The following is a 15,076-nucleotide window of genomic DNA, read 5'->3' as shown; positions in this document are numbered from 1 at the left end:
CCCCTGTCTGGTTTTTGTGTGGTTTATTATACCTAAGGAAGAAGATTCTTTTTTATTGTAGCTAAAGTGAAAGAAACACCTTCCTTGCCAGAGTGTTTTTGTATCCTGAATGTTGTGCACTGTCCAAAAGTTGAACTTGGAGAAACTTTTTCCACGGAACTAATCATCTGCTACATTGCCATCATGCTATTTTCATTTGTGAAATTCCTTCTGTCAGAAATGCTATGAACAAATCAGTAATACTGCAAAAAGGAAAGCAAATTAGAAAGCCAAAACAGTTTTTAGTTTTGTATTTCAAAACCACTTTAAGTCCTTAGTGAAAAGCCTGAGTGTAAATTGCTGTCCCCATCCTATGGAAGACTCTGCTTAAAACAACTAGTTAAAAAAATTATCCTTTGGAAAATAGCATCTTCTTGTTTGCGCACAGAAGTGTTCTGCTGTTAACTGACTATGAGTTAAAAATCTGTCACTGGAGGGACTTCCAGGCATTGACACCATGCACATTTCATGGTAATCCCTGTAAATGTGTGGCCACCTTCTACTGCTCTGGGGTGCTGCATGTTGTGGAGCACATGCCTATGTTTGTCACGCTCGATGTGTGTCAGAGCGTGTGTGACATTTTGAGCTGTTTTACAAAATTGCATCATTCTGGTGGGGATGCATTCCCCGTTTGCTTGCTTTCATGCTCACAGGGTTCATGACCAGGCCTGTGTTTGGTTTTGTTCTTCTTCCTTGCTCTATTCCATGCTGGGCTACTTAAGGCATATCTCAGCAGCTCCAACGGGAGTGTTAGAATCACTGACTCATTGGGGGATTTCTCCTTGAAAAACCAATGTGTCGCTAGAAGACCTGGAACAAAGCAAGAGGTAACTTCTTTATTAGGTTCTTGGTACATAAAATGCATTGTGTTAAAAGTTGGGAAGGTGCACTTTATGTCAAGTCAAATTTCCCAGTCCCTGTGCAAGCCAGTATTTTTAAGCCAGCAGTTCTGTGCAAAGCACTGAATGGCAGAGTCCTCTTCCACCATGCTCTCTCTCTTCTGTTGTGTTTGACAGCCCCATACTTCAGGGCAATCCAGTATTCAGAGGCAAAGCTCACGTGGATTCACAGGGAACTTGTAGGTGAGGAGTGCCTTCTTGATTTCAATATTTAGAGAGTAATTCAAATGAAATGGAATATATCAGTATATATAAAAATTCATTCCACTTCAGTTTTTCATTATAAATTACAAAACTATTGTTTCTGGAGCAGCTGGGGGTGTAAAAAAGTTGGCAGATTAGTGAAAGCATAGACATACTCCCCTATTAACTGCTTTCTGTGGGGCTGAACGTATTGCTGGCACTCTTGAGAGGGACTATAACCATGTGTTGACATCCTTAGCTGTCTCAAGGTAGACAGTAGCAGTGGCAAATCTCATTATGCCTATATTTTTTTCTTCAGGTTCATTAGTGCTGCTTCTGGGAGAAAGAAAAAAAAAAACAACAAAACCTAAACCCCAGAAAAAAACTGTTTTCTTCGAGGCTGGTGGACAAAGGGCAAACCGTAGATGCAAAAAAAAAATCCATGTGTTGGGTATAAGCAAGTATTTCCAAAATGATTGCCAGTTACTGTTCCAAGTGAGGGACATTTTTGCTATTGAGAGCGAAAAGGATGTTCTGTTGGGAGTAGGAAGTAGGCACAGAACAGGGGATCAGTTGTTGTGGCTTGGGTAAAGGGATCAAGAGCATTAATGTGACTCAGCTCTATGGGTTTGAATACTGAAGGGGATATTGCCCTTAGGGCCATAAGAAAAAGAGGTGGAGAACGCGTGTGAAAGATCAATAAAGGGCTGAGTTTTGACTCTGAAATTCAAGTAAGTAGACAAAAGGCAATGTCTGAGTGTCACATCCCGCTCTGACGAGGGGGACAAGTGACTCAGATTCGCAAATCCCCAATTGGAGCGGACAACAAGTCTCCAAGTTCAAGCATTTATTAACTACCTACAATGCACTAATTGAACACATGATAATTGGCCAAGTACAGAGCAAGTTGTGGTGAGCAATATAATATGCTTTGCATTTCTTAATAGAAAAAGGAAAAGAGGGAGATAGAGGGAATGGGGGAATACAGATCACCGGTCTGGGTTCCTGCGCTGATCCCGCCGGCGAGGGTTCCAGGAGGCGGCCGTCTTCTTCGCTGACATTCGTCTTCTTCGCTTCACTGCTTTCTCCAGACGGTCGGGGGGGCAGGGAGAGGGGCAGAGAGAGAGAGAGAGCCCTTTCTTCCCCCCTTTGATTTATACCCATTTTCCTTGGGTCCGTCCCCTAGGTCGACCCACATAGCTACGTATCCCATGTACGGGGAGGGGTAAGGTGTTTCATGGGATGATGTCATTAGCATGATCATGACAGCCCTCGTTAGCATATTGAGGGGTGTCAACTTTAATATGCATTTTGTGGATAATGAAGCAAAGTTCATTCACCGGACACATGGCCCTTGAAATTTGCCCAGGTGCCCCAGGGCAGAGCCGTCCTGTCTCCACAGGGCTCTCTCCCCCAGCTACATCGGGCAGCGTTATCAGCTTTGGCCTCCACAGCATGCACCCTGTGACTCAGAGTTTTGTCTTGCGAGTGTTTGAGGCATTTCTTCAATCAGCCTCAACTTTTGCTTTCCCAGGTTGTTTGTCTTAGTTTCTCACAGGCCTGGTTTCTCGTCTCTCACACTGAGAAAGGCCAAAGCTGAAGACAGGGCTAAGGAGAAGGCAGGAGTGGAGCGAGAGGTTTCAAGGAGAATCACCAAAGAGTGGAAATGTTGCCAAAAAGGACAGAGTCAAGAGATCAAAAGGATGTGGAGATAGAGCAGAAACTCTGAAACCTAACCAGAAGAGGTTTGTGCCCATTGCAAAGGGCTTCCATTTGTATGAGAGGGAGGAGGGAAATAGAGATAGCTGTTGGGAGATGGATTGAAAACTTGAGAAAATAAGCACATTAACTTAACTGCAGTGAATCATCTTATTCTGCAAAAATGTTTTATTGTGGTATGAGCCTGAATGATGTTCTGACAGAAAATAGGGGAAGGCATTTTTGGATCTTTACTGTCTCAACTGATGGGTGAACCAGAATTAGGACTATAATTATGAGTGGCTGAGGCTGGACTGAAGGGTCTCTTCAATACCCAAGGGGTTTTGAAAAGCATGTTGCTCTTTTTAAGAAACAAGCAGACTCTGATTAGCCCCAAGCAGGAGGGGGGGGAAATACAAAAAACCAAGGCAGGCAAGAAGGCAGTGTTTTAAGCAGATGCTGAACTGGAGCAATCCTTCGAGGGTGCTAGAGGGTACATTCAGATAGCATTCTCTAATATAGAATATTTTAAGATGCTTTGTGGTATGTTGGATAAAAGAGCTGGGGATGCTCAAAGCTGTTAAGAAAAAGTGGTCAATACTAATATGGCTTCAGACACTTGGTGTTCTCCTTTGTTAAATCCTTTGTATCTCAAATTTTAAGTTGTGGTTCATGCAAGATTGGTACAGATGGCTTGATTTGTTTGTTCCTGTGTCAGTGTTATCTACAAAGGTGAGTTACTTGTCAAGAGTTTAGAAAATGTAAAGTACCCATGTTCCCTTTCTGTAAGTGAAAATCTCTTGTGTGTCCTATTTCATCATGATCAACCCAATTACCACAGGAATCTTAGAAGATTTTTTTAAGCAGAGAAAAATGTTTTATTTATCTTCTAAATACTCTGTGTTCTGGTATGACATAAAATAAAAGGGACACTGGCCCTCCAGTTCATCTTACTCCCAGAATTCAACATACTTTTCTGGGACAGGATAGTGTTGTGCCTTGTCTGGGGCAATTAACGAGCCACTAGTGGTTTCTGAGACCTACAGCTTGCCACAGAGTGCTGGAGTGGTGCTCCAATAAACACGCTTCTGCTAGGGATCTCCCTTGGCTAAGGCACGTCATGAACCAAACCGTTTCTTGCTTTTACCAGAAGTTTTCACAAGAGTCATACTGATACGGCGTGGACACTGGGTCTGTTCTTCCAGATGGGAGACAGTGGTGGGAGGTCACTGTGGTCGGCTCATCCACAGAGGACTTAAATGGTAACCAGTTTGCTGGTCACTGCTTTCCCAACCTTTTCTTCTTCATGTGTTCCTCTCCTTCTTCCTCAGCACAGAGGCAGGTGATTGCACCATGGAGGAGGTGACATCTCCAGAGCAGTGGTGAGAACAGGCAGCTAGAAAGAGTTTCTCTCAGCAAGAAGTCCACTCCAGGGGCTTGACGAGAGTCCCATCACCTCTGCTAGAGTTTCTTCCCTGACTGTCCTGTCAAATGGCAAATGCTCCCAATAATGAGCAAAAGCCTGCTGTGAACATGGGAATGATGATTGTTTTTCCACAAGTTTGGGTTGTTTTTTTTAAATATTGACAAGAGCAGAGAGCATCTCTGGACTGCACTGTTAGAGAGACAGTATAGAGGAAGCTTAGTGCAGGATGCAATATTAAACGCATTTTATATCTGTAGGAATGGCAGTCTACAGGCATGCGCTAGGGTCTCTCTGCAGTGGCAGATTTGTGGAAATTTTCTAACTAGAAGGTGAAATTATGTGGTAATTTGCTCAGGTGCTCAGTCTCTGGTTGCTCACTGTCCCTGCTTTGAGAGGGCAAGGCTGCCTACTACTGCTGGCCCTGGACTGGTGCTGGGGTGCTGAGGGGGGACATGCACTTGCTGCTTCCCCGGCAGCGACATGCATGCATGGCTCTTCCTTGGGCTCCTTTCCCCGGTGGCACTTGCTTCTGCAGCTCAGAGCCAGCGAGCTGGGGGAGACACTGTTTGCTCACATCCCATCATCTACCAGGACAGAGCCATGAAGGGAATCAGGACTGGTCTGAGACCTGCCATCAAGGAGGACGTCCCTCCTTCGGCATAGCTGTATTTTGAGGGTTTTGGTCTTGCACCAACCATACAATGGGAACAGCCCAGGAGCCAGCGGCCCCACACTTTTTTAGCTGGGGAGATGTTCCAGCTCTCCCTGGAGGACCCTGCACATAAGTGACTGAGACTCTGGGTGGTGACTTCTGGAGAGGCTCACTGCAACTCTGTGTTCACCCTTTGCAAGTAAGGGCTCCCTAGCATTTGACTAGGAGTCAACTATGGGCAGAAGTGACCTGCAAGAAGCCCGTGGGAACTTCCTGAGCCTAGGTTGAATGCAGCACAAGGGTTCAATCCAAGAAGACCCAAGCAAAATTCCAGTGAATTAATTTGTTATTGCTGAAGATAATCTGATGGGTGATTTTATCGATCTGGTTCTTTGCTCAGTGCTGTTTGACAGACCAATTTGCCAGTTACAGTGTTGAGGATAGGGGGAAGGACAGTTTGTGAGCAAGTCAAAAATTACATGGGCTTTTTACTTGCTGCTGGAGAGGCTGATGATTTACTTTGCAGCACACTGTTTATGGGCTACTCCATTTCCTGCACTGCCCCTGGAAGTTTTAGTGCTTTCAGGGTTAGAAACATCTAAGGAATTCCCTGCAAAGTTACTTGTTTTCATTTTGTCTTCACTGACAGCACACAATGTGGGAAATGACATGACTCTTAAGGTGAAGCAAGTAGAAGGGGAATAGTCTAAGCATCAGCAGTGTTGCTGTCCTAAGCTGCTACTTTTTCAGAGCATGATATTAAATTATTTGGTAACCGAGTTCATTCTTCTTTGCATTGGTGCTGTTAAATAAACAGTGACTTTAAAATGAGGCACAGCAGGAGGCACCATTAAACTCTCCTGAATTTTGCTTCTCAAGTTGTATTTTCTGAGTATTTTGCAGAAAATGAATCTTTGAGAGTTTTTAGAAAAAGAAAAACAAGCTCCTAAGTTTAGAGGAAGTATTTTGACTGTAGCCAGAATTACAGTTTGAGGAATTTGAACTTGCAAGAAACAGGTGAGTGCTGAGGTGGTAAGAAGCATCAAGGCTGTAAACCTAGCTAGATGTTGACTTGGCCATGTTATTACTGAGGCTGGTTTGGTAAATGTGACCACAGGGAGTACAGGTGCCTTGTAGGGCCTCTTGATCATTTTTCTTACTACTCTCAGCAGAATAATTTTCTTTGTAAGATTACAGTTTATTATACGAAGTGTCTTTTAGGTAGGTGTCTGTCTTTACTGGGCAGAGTATGGTAAGAGACATTTCCTGATGTGAAAGTCACATGTGGATTGTCATGCAGAAGTGACTCAGAGCTGGGCTTGAGGGTGAATTCATCCTCTGCCCACCTTACTTACCTGCTTGAATGCCTTTAAGCTGCCTGTGAGGCAAACTAGTTGCTGCTTTAAGAAGCGAGGTGCAGTGCACAGGGGACACACAGAGTGCTCTAATGGCATTACCTGCCATGGAGATGGGCCCTGACAGTCTCAGTTTCAGTCAGTCTGCCCTGAACGTCTGCTCTTACTGCAACCAAGATATGAAACAAATAATGCTGGATGGTGGACATTGCTTGCCACAAGGGCAGGTGGGATGTGTAGGCGGTCTGGCTTCAGGTTGAGCCCAGGCTGACTTTCACATCTCGGGTAAATGTGTAGGTGTGTAGGAAGGCTGTGGAGGAGCTTCACCCCACACAGCTCCTTGTTTGTAGTGTGGTGTGCTGAGCCACAGACAGCAGGGAGTGCGCAAAGGACATGGTGACAATGTCTCCACTGGGCCAGTGCAAAGGAAGAGTAGCTGCTCACTGCCCTAGAGCCGTCATTAAATAAAGCTGTTGTGCCCTTTTTATGCTTCCAAAAGATGCTCTAACAGGAGGAGCTGAGGGTCTGCAGAGGCACAGCTTGACAGTCTTAACCTGCCCAGATAATGATGTTGAAAGTTTGACACTTTGCTCTTTCTGTAGAGCCTTAATTATTGTTTTTAATTATTCTGTCTATCCATGAGTCCATGTCACTTTTGTACCATTGGAAGGATGTAGGCTGTTTCTGAGAAGAGACCAAGAGCCTCTGGAATTCTTCCCATCCTTCTCGAACATGCAAAACCAGCAAAATCTCTTCTCACCTTGCATGTATTTGAAGCAGCTGCGTTAACATCAGTGGGATTTTTGCATCATTGCATGGCTGACTGAGGATAAATTTGCCCTCCAGTCAATGATGCATGGAAATTCGATATATGTCTGTTTGCTTAGTTACTCTGTGAAGGGAAGGGGTTAGAAAAGGGATTGCAGGGTGATTGCAAAAGGGTCCTGCTCCCTACATACATCTGGGGAAACTGCGACACCAGTCCTAAAGCCAAGCTCTAGTTAAATCAAGAGATTAGTGTGAAGCTGATGTCATATATTAGCTCATAATGTTTTAACTGGAGTTTCTTCTTTTGGCAAGAAACCTATATATATATATATATTTTTTTTTTTTTTAAAAAAAAACCAAAACAAAAACCCACAAAAAAACCAAAACCCAAACAATAAAAACCTTGCAATAATGTAGTCTCAGAAGATGGAGGTAAACAGGTGTAGCTGTCCCAGTGAATCAACTGTGAAGAAGCAATGAAAATGATACTTAATATTCTTTAAAAGATTTGGCTTTAGTATGGAAATGATACCAGTTGAAGTGAAAGCAATACTATCTACGTGGGAAAGTGGCATTGAAATATTCTTTCTTTCTGCTGCCTTTTGTCAATAAGAGAAGCTTGAATTATGCATTAGCAAGCTATAGAGTTATGGAAGATAATACAGCAAGGTTATGAACCCAGAACAAAAGAAGGGGAAACTAGGTTCAACTCGGTAATATATCACTTAGAACATATATAAATGGTTATAATGCTTTGCACACTATAAAGACAGTAGTCACATATTTAAATGAGAAGAGAGCCATTGCTTCAAGATTTTATTCAAATATTAATTTGGGTATTGTAATTAGTTCTTCTTGGGAAGCCTCGCAATGTTCAGTATGTTTAGAATTTTCTTGAATATTCTAGAAAATGTCTCTTAAGTAGATGTACTTGAGATGTAGGATTTTACAGAGATACCAATTTGTATTCACATAAATGAAATTTTGAATCACTGGCTGTGAACAGTCATCTCTTGAAATGAGAGCGATCTTTGGACAGAGATGGCCAAAGCAATATTAATTCTAAACACCAAATATTTGTAGGAGAAACCATAAGCAAAGAATTATTCACAGCATGGTTTTTTTTACATCATTAACTTTTTTTATAATGTACTTTGCTCCCTAAATTGACAAAGAGAAGGGGAAGCAAAATCTGTCAGCTAATCGATTTGCTATCTACTGACAGTTACAAAACAGCACACTTCTGCAAAGCCTTTCTTTCCCCTGGATGATGTCCAGCTACTGTTACCCACTGGGTGCTGGTGCTTCTCCTGACCTTGGTGTCCACCCCAGCCCAGGAACCCTCTTCTACCCCAGCCTGTGTAGGGTACTTGCCTGCAGCAGCAGGGGAAACAGAGAAGCCCACACTTAAGCCTGATCTCAGCAGCCCCAGGTTTATTCGTTATGTTGCTTTGCATATATACATGAAGCACACCGTTCCCAGGTCGGTTTTGTTTGTAGCTGGAGTGCTTGTTCCAGTTCCCGAAGATGGACTGGCATGGGTGGGGGATGTACGGGAGGACAGAATGCTGCCATTGAAACATCATGTGTCCTGGTGCTTCTCTGGGCCTGGTGGTATGGGGTGACTGAGAGTTTCTGTGACATCGGCTGTGAGGCCCTTGGCCATCCCACCATGGGTGTAGCTTGGGCTTGGTCAGATGTTAGAGCTGTGTCCACTCAAGTCCTTCTTACCCACATGGAGTGGATTCACTTTGTAGTTGATGTGGAGCAGGGAGGTGGCCATAAGTCTGTTGAGATACGGCCTTTCTCTTTCTTGCTCGGCTTTGGAGGCATTTGGAGCTTGGCTCCTTCTGTCCTCTATGCTGGGTTATATGGCCACTGCCAGGCCTCACAGCACCCATGGCCCGCAGGTGCAGGCACGGCCACCTCCTGCTCCCAGAAGTGCTCTACTGCTGAGGTCATCCGCCCTCCCCCTCCAGTGTAGACAAAAATGATTGTCTGGGTTTTATTGCTCTTGCTATAAATGTAGCTAAAACTTTTTTTTTTTTTTTCTTAATAGGATTTTGGGCAGAGTGAGACTAGAGAAAATTTAACCACAACAGATTTTGCTTGTTGGGGGGTTTTTTGGTTTTGTTTTTTTAAAGGAGAATTATGGACTTTGAAAATAAGGTCTTCCAGTAGCTGAAGCTGTTTACTGAATCAGTGAGAGACATCTGATGTGCACTCACAGTTCCTTGAGCTGTATCGTTAAACAAGTGTAAGTTAACCAACCTTCAGTCCACTGTTATTTGCTTTTAATCACAGCTGAGCTGCTTAAGAAAACTCTTGGGAAAAGCAAACCATTTCTTGAAGAGAGAACTAGGGAGTCCAAGGTAAGCATTTGCCAGTTGCCAAGAATCTTTAGATCCGTTTAGTGTCTCATTATTTGGTGAATAAACCACCTGGCATTGCTTAGAAAAACATCAGTATAATTCCTTTCCAAGACAGACCTAATTGTATAGCAGTGTGTGGGCATTATTTTCTTCCACACCCAATCTGAGAATAGGAGCACATGCCATATAGTTTCATTCTCTTTTCATTTCAAAAACAATGTCCTTAAAAAATGAATAATTGTGTGGAAATGGTACTATGTTTGGCAACTCATACTAACTGCCTCTCTTAAGAAAGGTGCCAGCTGAACCCTTACAAAAGAAGTAAAAATACACACACTTGCCCCAGCATTATTGTGCTCTGCAGTGGATGGTTATGATGAGGAAAACAGAGGAGACTTTGGTTTTGTCCTTTGTGAGGTTATTTTTTGGGCTCATAGGCGAGGGCTCCGTCGTCTTGAATTAATCAACAAGAAGCCTGTCGTTTTCTTCCTCTTCATTACACAGTTACAGACTCCCATGCACATAATCACAAAGATTGCTGCTCTTGGTTATAAGAGGTGAGGTAATTCCTGATGTTTGATCGTTCTCACTACCTGCACATTTTGGAAACTGATTCTGAAGAGCATTCGATAGGAGCTGGTTAGGATGTTGCAGGGATATATGTACATTCCCTTAATTTTATTTAGTCAAAGGACTGCGGCATATTGCACTAGGCATGGAGGCTGTTTAAATTTGGGTTTCACTCCTAAGCATATGGTGCACTGCCAGTAATTAAGCCTGACAGTCATGGATGCTCAGATCACTTCGAGTAAGTGATTTCCACTTGGAAGAAACAACGTCTCGGGGCCACCTAGGGAAAGAGGTGAACGCATCCTTAGTCTGATTGTGTAGCCAGTACCAGTAAAGAGTGTCTCATGGACGAGTTCTCAGGTGCTGATGTCCTGTGGGTGTGAAGGTCACAACTTCATCCGCTGTTTGCTTCTGCTTGTACCTTTCTCCTTGTTGCTGAGGTCTAGCTCCCACCAGTTGCTTTTTAGTGAGTTTCTGGTTTCAGACAGGCTCCGGGAGAATTGGGAAATTGTGACCTGTCGAGGGTTGATGGCTTCTTCATGACTATTGCTAGCTGCTGTGGTATGACTAGAAAGCATTAGAACATACAGCCTGTGCAACCTCAGGGTGCACTCTTTGGGCCAGTGTCCATCCATGAGAGGCTAGTGCTAATTTTCTTGCTACACATCCCAAATCATGTTACAGTTTTCATAAGATTTTTTTAGAATTTTCAAACTCAGTGAAAATTTAACTGTCAATTTAACAGAAGTAATGTTTGGTCCAGAAAACATAGCACAGCTTAAAAAAACAAAGTTCAGTGAGGATACAGAGATTTCTGGGTAGAAAGTCAGTCATAACTTGAGTGGTTTCAGACCAGTTTTGGGGTCTTGTGTAGGCTGAGGAAAAAAGCTGCTGCTGCTTTCCATAAAAGTAGGAGCCTGTCCTTGCTCTTCATTTCAAGTGCTTATTATTTTTACCACATTCATATTTTTATATTTTGCTTTTGGAAGACACGGGGACAGAATGATACTCCCTTCCCCCTCATCGCACTGTGATTATCTAGCATAAATCTCCCTTTATAATCTTATCACTGGGCAATTCGGTTATTTTAAATGTGAGCCTTCTTGCCCACTAATCAGTTCATCTTCAGGTTTTTAAAAGCGCTATTTCATAATTCTGCACATTCCAATCGCTTCTGAGTGTCCAGCCCAGCTCTGCCTTCACTTATTCCCTTCTCCTTCCTTTCTGACAAGGCAGGCTCTTTCTCTCGCTCACAGTCTTCGCATTCCTTCCAAGTTGATGCACATAGTCATTTGTAATCAAGGCTGTAAATTGTATTTAAAGCTGTACTGCACTATCCATGGATATTTGAATCATAAATGAGAGCATTGTCCTGCCTGTACTCTCACTTATTCTTTCAGCCGTAATAGATCCTTTCATTTGTGCTCAATTAGCTTTTCCACTCCTGCATTCAGACCCTGAAAGTTTCCACTCTTTTCTTCAGGTCTTGAATGCTGATGGTGTGGCCATGTTTGCCTCTACCCCATAATTTGTTCCGCTCTTTTGTGCCACAGATGTCATTGAATGTGGTTTGTTTGTTTTGACAAGTCCAAACACCATGACTATATTGTGCCATAATACAAAAATGTTCCCTTTAATTATTGCTGGGGTGCCACAGCTCTGGGGTGGACCTCTTAGGTGTTTGAGATTTTATGTCTCCAGGTTGAAAGTAACCACAATTTTTCTAGAAGACTGGTTTGGGGTCGTTGCTTTATTTTTTTATTCTGATAGAGCAGGGAGCCAAGTCACAGCAATCATGTGTCAGGAAGAGTCATTTTTAGAACAGCACCCCACAGCGTGCAAGTACACAGAGTCCTCTTCCTTTTGCTGCAGCGCCCTTGGGCTGAGGTGGGTAATCCAACCCAGTGCCACCCCCCTCCCCTTCCAGTGCCTGCTCTGCCTGCCTGGTCCAGGGCAGTAGAGCCTTGCCAGTGCCACCGGCTGCTCCTCATTAGGCGTTACGGCTCCCCTGGGACTTCAGCCTGATGCAAAATATGTGGCTCCTAATATTTATAAGGATTTGTCCCGCTGCTGGCGCAGCTTTTTATGTTTGCTGACATCTCTGAAGGTGGAATTAGAGAGAGTTTTCTTGCAAGCGTTTCCTTTTCCCTTCATGTTTCCACCTTCAGTTTTTGTTTCCTTTTTTTTTGTCTTTGTTTTCTGAGAAGAAACAAAGCAAAACTCGGAGAAAATTAGCCAGCTTCACTTCCTTGCTTTGTACTACAAAATGTTCGCATACTTTTTCATTGTGACCAGATAGGTTTTATTTCTCTTCTAATTCCATAAATGTGGGCTGATTTTTTTAAAAAATTGATGTTAATTTCTGTTTTGAAAGTATTTTAAGGGGAATTCTCTTTCACTTTGAACAAAACTGGCATGTTTAAATAAATGTTTCTCTCCTGTACTGAGCCCTGGGAGAACATCGCAGGCAGGGTAATTGATGTTTATTTGAAACTAACATCTCAGAAATTATTCTGTGATTGTCTTCCCCTTGGAAGATGATCGTGACCTTTCTTTCCAGGACTGTCCATGGATGGAGCAAGAATTTGTTTGGATTCTGTTTTGGATGAGGTTTGTCTTTAGTATTTGTGAAGGTTTCTAGTAGGCTTAAACTGAATACGACAGAGGAACTAATCTCTCATTTATTTCTTTTGCTATTAGAGAGACATCCCTGAATTTCCCTAAATTTTACTCTGAAGTTTTCCTATTCTGGGATACTTTATAATTAAAAATACAATAAAAACCCCATATCTCAGGCTAAAATGAAGAGTGTTTCACTTTTTGTGTAAGTGCACAAAAACCAGGGAGGGAGCGGGACACAGACAGTAGAGGTGTTATGATATTAATCTGGATTATGAATCTGAAAGCAAGCCAGGAAAATACACCAGCCAGTAAGACCTTTGTTGACCTGCATTCGGTGGGGAGGATTTAGGGAAAGAACTCTGTCCCTAAATCTCACCAGTAAGAGATGACAAATTTAAGCAATAAAGTATCATGCTTGAGGCTCTACATCAGGGGCACCAGAGCTTGTTGGAGAGAACTTTCTAGAGCAGTCAACTCTAACATTAACCCCTTCGTGATCATCAGATGTAGCTAGATTGTCTTTTCATATTTAGGGATATCCAAAGTATAAGCCTTTTTTTCCCCCCCCCCCCCTCTTTTTTTTCTTTCTTTCTTTTCCCCCTGTTAGAATGGACTTGAAAACTCCCACAGACCTCATTTATTTGACACTTTTCATTTGACAGCTCCGAAATGTTTAATTTTTGTGAATCCACAATCTTTACAGATCCCCAAAGAGACCTATATAACTAACAAAAACATGGCATAGCTATTCAAAGCCTTTATGTGTGTGTGTATAAAAATCAGTCAGCATTATTTTCTGTAGAGACCTTTCTCATTGTGGGACTCGACTCATCTATACAGAAACCCCAATTTGAAATCCTATCATTTCCTCCTGAAAGGAGGGTCAACATGTGCCTCTGCTGATACGGATTTTTCCACATAAACTGACCTTCTGCAGCGTTTCTACTTAGTGAATTAAAATCAGTGGAGAGAGCAAGCCGTGTATAAGTCTCAGTGGCCTCATTTTATTATATGCACTTTAAGGATAGACTGTTAAGGAGGAACATTGCTGGGATGACGGTGAATAGCGATTCAGGCAGACAAAGCACAATGGAATTTCTCAGTTTGTATCTTGATCTGCAGATTTCTATGGCTGCAAGTCCTGTGCTATCCTCCCTCTTTGTACATCTGTACCCTGCACACATATGATTACATCTCCAAAGTTACTGCCATGTATATCGTATAGTGCAGTCATAACATCTAATATTGCTGTGATTATATTCTTTTTCTTTGGGTTTGGACATTGTCTGAGTTTCAGATTCCTGACAGCAGGGAATGATTCCCTCTGTCCGCAAGGTCACCATCCTTCACTGCCACAGATTTGTACCAATGTCATAATCATTGGTGATGTCCTACCACACTCCAGCGAGGTAGCTCACTCTGAACACGGATTTGGATTTCTATGTGGTTTTTATTCTTTTGTATTTCAGGTTCTCCACAGTTTAAGGATGGGCTGAGAGGGAGGTAGATGGAGGTTAAGGAAAGAGAACACTGGAAGTAAAATGCGATGCAAATCAACAAGAATCATTATTATTAGCAGTGTGTCAGAAGTGCATTAAAAGGGCTTGGATATAAGGAACTCTAAGCATGGCTGGTGATAAGGATAGAGAGGATCTCTTTCTTTGGGAAGTGGTCAAACATGGGAGGAAAAACAGTGTGATCCATTCCTGGCTGCTCTTGTGCTGTTTGAAAGCATGCTCATGCCTATTCCCCTTCATATATGTCCTTTGGGCATCTACCAATCTGGAATTGCCTGGAAGAAAAGCAGAAGTTGTCAGGATATAAAAATACCCCTACTTCACATTTTCAAACAAAACTGCCAGTACGCTGTAAATGCTAGCTGTCCATTACCCCCGTGCACAGAGGTGTGGTAGCATGTGTGGCACACTGTACTTCTCACTGACCAGAGACCTCCAAGAGGTCTTGAACCAGAGATGAGACACTAAGGATGGATCTTCTTCTCCAAGAGACTCTTACCATTATTTTATCATAGTGTTTTGGTATTTAATATACAAGGATTTGACAAAGTACTACTGTATAATCTTCTAACAATACCCATTTTGTCCCATAAAATTATTATACCCAGTCTTAAAATGTTAAATATGTCACTATTAGGGTAGAGTATCATAAAATTCAGTTTATAATATTAAAATACAAAGATGACACGATGTTATCAATCACATTCCTTTGTAATATTCAACTTTCTTCATTTTTTTTTTTAAATTTTGCATTTTAGTATAACAAATTGAGATTAAAGCCGCAGCCTCTAGTTCAAGGTCTCTTGGCGGTGAATGGCAGTAAAGTTACAAGTAAAGTGATAAGAAAACAAATCACACTGAAATCTAATATTTAATAACATTTCAGACAGATTACAGAGATTTAAGACCCTGTGCTCTAATCAGCATTGAATCAGGGCAGATATGCTAGTAATTGCAGAGGGAAATGTTCTCATC

General features: G+C 42.4%; 1 protein-coding gene across 1 annotated transcript in view; it reads left to right on the top strand.

Annotated features, from left to right (window-relative positions):
* ZNF516 (zinc finger protein 516) overlaps nucleotides 1-15,076 on the top strand; it is a 163,553-nt gene that overhangs the window by 104,717 nt on the left and 43,760 nt on the right. The window lies entirely within an intron of this gene.

The sequence above is a fragment of the Athene noctua genome, chromosome 2, assembly GCF_965140245.1.
Source record: "Athene noctua chromosome 2, bAthNoc1.hap1.1, whole genome shotgun sequence".
Taxonomy (NCBI): domain Eukaryota; kingdom Metazoa; phylum Chordata; class Aves; order Strigiformes; family Strigidae; genus Athene; species Athene noctua.
This window is presented reverse-complemented; position numbering and strand designations above follow the sequence as displayed.